The 6,299-nt window shown below is 49.2% G+C and overlaps 1 pseudogene; it reads left to right on the forward strand.

Annotated features, from left to right (window-relative positions):
- The first annotated feature begins 5,989 nt into the window (after positions 1-5,989).
- LOC119929336 lies at positions 5,990-6,078 on the forward strand (annotated as a pseudogene).
- The last annotated feature ends 221 nt before the right edge of the window (positions 6,079-6,299 follow it).

A 6,299-nucleotide genomic window follows, 5' to 3' on the forward strand; every position in this document is an offset into this window, starting at 1 on the left:
TCTCTATCTACATTCACTCCCTTGGTGACCTCATTCGCTCCCATGGCTTCAACTATCAACTCTACGCTGATGACACCCAAATCTACATCTCTGCCACTGCTCTCTCTGCCTCCCTTCAGGCTCGTGTCTCCTCCTGCCTTCAGGACATCTCCATCTGGATGTCTGCCCGCCATCTAAAACTCAACATGTCTAAGACTGAACTCCTTATCTTCCCTCCCAAACCCTGCCCTCTCCCTGACTTTCCCATCACTGTTGACGGCACTACCATCCTTTCCGTCTCACAAGCCCGCAACCTTGGTGTCACCTTCAACTCTGCTCTCTCGTTCACCCCCACATCCAATCTGTCACCAAAAACTCCCACTCTCACCTCCACAACATCTCCAAGATCCACCCTTTCCTCTCCATCCAAACCACTACCCTGCTGGTTCAATCTCTCCTCCTATCCCGTCTGGATTACTGCATCAGCCTCCTCTCTGATCTCCCATCCTCCTGTCTCTCCCCACTTCAGTCTATACTTCACGCCACTGCCTGGATCATCTTTGTGCAGAAATGCTCTGGGCATGTTACTCCCCTCCTCAAAGATTTCCAGGGGCTACCAGTCAACCTACGCAACAGGCAAAAACTCCTCACTCTGGGCTTCAAGGCTGTCAATCACCTCGCCCCCTCCTACCTCACCTCCCTTCTCTCATTCTCCAGCCCAGCCCACACCCTCCGCTCCTCAGCCCGCTAACCTCCTCACTGTGCCTCGTTCCCTCCTGCCCCACCGTCAACCCCTGGCCTACGTCCTCCCCCTGTCCTGGAATGCCCTCCCTCCACACATCCGCCAAGCTAGCTCTCTTCCTCCCTTCAGAGCTCACCTCCTCCAGGAGGCCTTCCCAGACTGAGCCCCCCATTCCTCTCCCCCTCCCCATCCCCCCCCGCCCTACCTCCTTCCCCTCCCCACAGCACCTGTATATATGTTTGTTCATATTTATTACTCTATTTCACTTGTACATATTTACTATTCTATTTATTTTATTTTGTTAATATGCTTTGTTTTGTTGTTTGTCTCCCCCTTCTAGACTGTGAGCCCACTGTTGGGTAGGGACCGTCTCTATATGTTGCCAACTTGTACTTCCCAAGAGCTTAGTACAGTGCTCTGCACACAGTAAGTGCTCAATAAATACGATTGAATGAATGAATTTGTTAAGCACTTACTATGTGCAAAGCACTGTTGTAAGCGCTGGGGGGGATACAAGGTGATCAGGTTGTCCCACGTAGGGCTCAAAGTCTTAATCCCCATTTTACAGATGAGGTAACTGAGGCTTAGAGAAGTGAAGTGACTTGCCCAGAGTCATCCAGCTGACAAGTGGCAGAGCCGGGATTAGAACCCATGACCTCTGACTCCCAAGCCCATGCTCTTTCCACTGAGCCACGCTGCTTCCCATACTAAGCACTTGGGAGAGTGCAATATAACAATAGACATATTCCTGCCCAAATTGAGCTCACAGTCTAGAGGGGGAAACAGACGTTAATCTAAATAAATAGATAAATAACAGATATACATAGATATGTGCATATGTGCTGTGGGGATGGGAGAGAAGATGAATGAAGGAGCAAGTAAGAGTGGTGCAGAAGGGAGTGGGAGGAGAGGAGAGGGGGGTTTAGGGATGGATTCTTGGAGGAATGAATCAATGAACGAATGAAAGCAATATCAATGATTGAATGATTGATTCTCCCTCAACTCACACCTCGCAGGAAGCCAGGCAGATCGTACATAAAAAGGGAAGGGGCATGGCATAGTGGAGAGTGGAGTTAGAAAGTCATGAGTTCTAATCCCCACTCTACCTCTTGTCTACTGTGTGGCCTTGGGCAAATTAGAGAAGCAGCATGGCTTAGTGGAAAGAGCAAGGGCTTGGGAGTCAGATCGTGGGTTCTAATCCCGGCTTCGCCACTTATCAGCTGTGTGACTTTGGGCAAATCACTTCGCTTCTCTGCACCTCAGTTCCCTCATCTGTAAAATGGGGATTAAGACTGAGCCCCAAGTGAGACAACCTGATTCATTCATTCATTCAATCGTATTTATTGAGTGCTTACTGTGTGCAGACCACTGTACTAAGTGCTTGGGAAGTACAAGTTGGCAACATATAGAGATGGTCCCTACCCAACAGTGGGCTCACAGTCTAGAAGGGGGAGACAGACAACAAAACAAAACATATTAACAAAATAAAATAAATAGAATAGTAAATGTGTACAAGTAAAATAAATAGAGTAATAAATCTGTACAAACATATATACAGGTGCTGTGGGGAGGGGAAAGAGGTAGGGCAGGGGGGAGGGGGAGGGGGAGAAGAATGGGGGGCTCGGTCTGGGAAGGCCTCCTGGAGGAGGTGAGCTCTCAGTAGGGCATTGAAGGGAGGAAGAGAGCTAGCTTGGCAGATGTGTGGATGGAGGGCATTCCAGGACAGGGGGAGGACGTGGGCCGGGGGTCAACAGCGGGACAGGTGAGAACGAGGCACGGTGAGGAGGTTAGCGGTAGAGGAGGGGAGGGTGCGGGCTGGGCTGGAGAAGGAGAGAAGGGAGGTGAGGTAGGAGGGGGCCAGGTGATGGACAGCCTTGAAGCCCAGGGTGAGGAGTTTTTGCCTGATGCGTAGGTTGACTGGTAGCCACTGGAGATCTTTGAGGAGGGGAGTAACATGCCCAGAGTGTTTCTGCAAAAAGATGATCCGGGCAACGGCATGAAGTATAGACTGAAGTGGGGAGAGGCAGGAGGATGGGAGATCAGAGAGGAGGCTGATGCAGTAATCCAGTTGGGATAGGAAGAGAGATTGAACCAGCAGGGTAGCGGTTTGGATGGAGAGGAAAGGGTGGATCTTGGCGATGTTGCGGAGGTGAGAGCAGCAGTTTTTGGTGACAGATTGGATGTGAGGGGTGAACGAGAGAGCGGCATCGAGGATGACACCAAGGTTGCGGGCTTGTGATATGGGAAGGCTGGTAGTGCCGTCAACAGTGATGGGAAAGTCAGGGAGAGGGCAGGATTTGGGAGGGAAGATAGGATGTTCAGTTTTGGACATATTGAGTTTTAGATGGAGGGCAGACATCCAGATGGAGATGTCCTGAAGGCAGGAGGAGACACGAGCCTGAAGGGAGAGAGAGAGAGAGCAGTGGTGGAGATGTAGATTTGGGTGTCACCAGCATAGAGATGACAGTTGAAGCCGTGGGACTGAATGAGTTCACCAAGGGAGTGAGTGTAGATAGAGAACAGAAGGGGACCAAGAACCGACCCTTGAGGAACCCCTACAGTAAGGGGATGGGAGGGGGAGGAGAAGCCCGCCAAAGAGACGAGAATGAAGGGCTGGAGAGATAAGAGGAGAACCGGGAGAGGACAGAGTCTGTGAAGCCAAGGTTGGATAGCGTGTTGAGGAGAAGGGGATGGCCCACATTGTCGAAAGCAGCTGAGAGGTCGAGGAGGATTAGGACAGAGTAGGAGCCGTTGGTTTTGGCAAGCAGGAGGTCATTGGTGACCTTTGAGAGGGCAGTTTCCATGGAATGTAGGGGACGGAAGCCAGATTGGAGGGGTTCGAGGAGAGAATTGGTGTTGAGGAATTCGAGGCAGCGGGTGTCGATGATTCATTCAAGGAGTTTGGAAAGGAATAGTAGGAGGGAGATGGTGCAATAACTAGAAGGGGAGGTGGGGTCAAGAGAGGGCTTTTTTAGGATGGGGGAGACATGGGCATGTTTGAAGGCAGAGGGGAAGGAACCAGTGGAGAGTGAGTGGTTGAAGATGGAAGTTGAGGGGAGAAGGGACGGAGCGAGAGATTTCATAAAATGAGAGGGAATGGTGTCAGAAGCACAGGTGGCCGGAGTAGCAGTTGAGAGGAGGAAGGAGATCTCATCTGAGGACACTGCTGGGAAGGATGGGAGAGTAGCGGAGAGGGTTGAGAGCTGGGGTGGGGGTGGGGGTTGGAGAAGGGGGAAGAGTGACTTTGGGGAGCTCAGACTTGATGGAGTTAATTTTACTAATGAAGTAGGAGGCCAGGTCGTTGGGGGTGAGGGAAGGAGAAGGGGGAGGAACAGGGGGCCTGAGAAGGGAGTTAAATGTATGGAAGAGCTGACTGGGATGATGGGCATGGGTGTCAATAAGGGAGGAGAAATAGTTTTGTCTGGCAGAGGAGAGGGCAGAGTTAAGGCAGGAAAAGATAAACTTGAAGTGAACGAGGTTGGCTTGGTGTTTAGACTTAAGCCACCAGCGTTCAGCAGCTCGAGCATAAGGAGGCGGACAGTGGCAGTGATCCAGGGCTGTGGGTTAGTGGTACGAGAGCAGCGAAGGGAAAGGGGAGCGAGGGAGTCGAGCTGAGTAGAGAGGGTAGAGTTGAGAGCAGTAATCTGATCATTAAGATTGGGTAGAGAGGAAAGGGAGGTGAGGTGGGGTGTGAGGTGCTCAGAAAGATGGATGGGGTCGAGAGAGCGGAGGTCTGTGTGAGGGAGTAATATAGATTTACAGGGGAGAGGAGTGTGAATGAGGAGGCAGGTGAGAAGGTTATGATCAGAGGGAGGGATTTCAGAGTTGGTGACCTTGTGTTATTGACAAGTAGGGGGAAAATAAGTTAACCGGTGTAAATGCAGGGTTGGAGAACCCAAGATGGTGACGCAGATAGGAAAAACTACTCTAAGACATGAGTTGAGATAGAGCAGTAGAGGTAGGAAAGCTGACTGCTCTCCAGTACTAACAGCCCCAGCCCCTATCCGAGACGCTTCTTCCCTTTTATTTGGTTCCTCATGGGAGCTACACAAGGGATTCCCGGGCTGGACTCCCTTTGGCACCCTGTTGTGAGGAGATGTTAGCAGAAGACATCGCCCACACTGGGGTCATCTCAATCAGGGCGTAGCCACTTTGATCAGCCGCTTTGATCAGTGTCAGCCCTAATCAATTACCTATTCCTCACATACCCTGTCGTTGAGCCTTGCATACAATGGAGTAGGTTATGCTAAGCCTTTAGGGAAGATGCAGTCAAGATGGAAGATGGAGTACTTGGCTAGGGTGGAGAACAGTTGTATTTATCCCAACGCTTGGCACCTAGTAAGTGCTTAACAACTACCATCATTGTTATTATTATTATTACTTCACTTCAATGGGCCTCAGGTACCCCACCTGTAAAATGAGCCCACCTTCTAGACTGTGAGCCCACTGTTGGGTAGGGACTGTGTCTATATGTTGCCAACTTGTACTTCCCAAGCGCCTAGTACAGTGCTCTGCACACAGTAAGCGCTCAATAAATACAATTGATTGATTGATTAAGACTGTGAGCTTCAAGAGGGACCGGGACTGTGTCCAACCCGATTGACTTGTTTCCACTCCAGGGCTTAGTACAATGCTTGGCCCATAGTAAGCGCTTAACAAAATACCACAATTATTGTGGTATCTTCGGAGAAGCAGCGTGGTTCGGTGGAAAGAGCCCGGGCTTTGGAGTCAGAGGTCTTGGGTTCAAATACCAGCTCTGCCGACTGTCAGCTGCGTGACTTTGGGCAAGTCACTTCACTTCTCCGTGCCTCAGTTACCTCATCTGTAAAATGGGGATGAAGATTGTGAGCCCCACGTGGGACAACCTCATCACCTTGTAACCTCCCCAGCACTTAGAACAGTGCTTTGCACACAGTAAGCGCTTAATAAATGCCATCATTGTTATTATTAAAATGGGGATTAAGACTGTGAGCTCCCTGTGGGACAACCTGATCACCTTGTAACCTTCCCAGCGCTTAGAACAGTGCTTTGCACATAGTAAGTGCTTAATAAATGCCATCATTATTATTATTATTATTATTAAAATGGGGATTAAGACTGTAAGCTCCCCGTGGGACAACCTGATCACCTTAGAACCTTCCCAGTGCTTAGAACAGTGCTTTGCACATAGTAAGCGCTTAACAAATACCATCATCATTATATAATGCCATTATATATAACATATTATATATAATATATAATAATATAATATATAATAATATATATTATATAATGCCATCATTATAAATGCCATTATTGTTATTGCATGGCCCCTGCGCAAGGATGACACGCAAATTCGTGAAGCGTTCCATATTTTTTCCTTCAAAGCCCTACTGAGAGCTCACCTCCTCCAGGAGGCCTTCCCAGACTGAGCCCCCTCCTTCCTCTCCCTCTCCTCCCTCTCCCCATCCCTCCCGCCTTACCTCCTTCCCCTCCCCACAGCACCTGTAAATATGTATATATGTTTGTACGTATTTATTACTCTATTTTATCTGTACATATTTATTCCATTTATTTTATTTTGTTAATATCAATCAAT

Source organism: Tachyglossus aculeatus, chromosome 5 (genome assembly GCF_015852505.1).
Source record: "Tachyglossus aculeatus isolate mTacAcu1 chromosome 5, mTacAcu1.pri, whole genome shotgun sequence".
Taxonomy (NCBI): domain Eukaryota; kingdom Metazoa; phylum Chordata; class Mammalia; order Monotremata; family Tachyglossidae; genus Tachyglossus; species Tachyglossus aculeatus.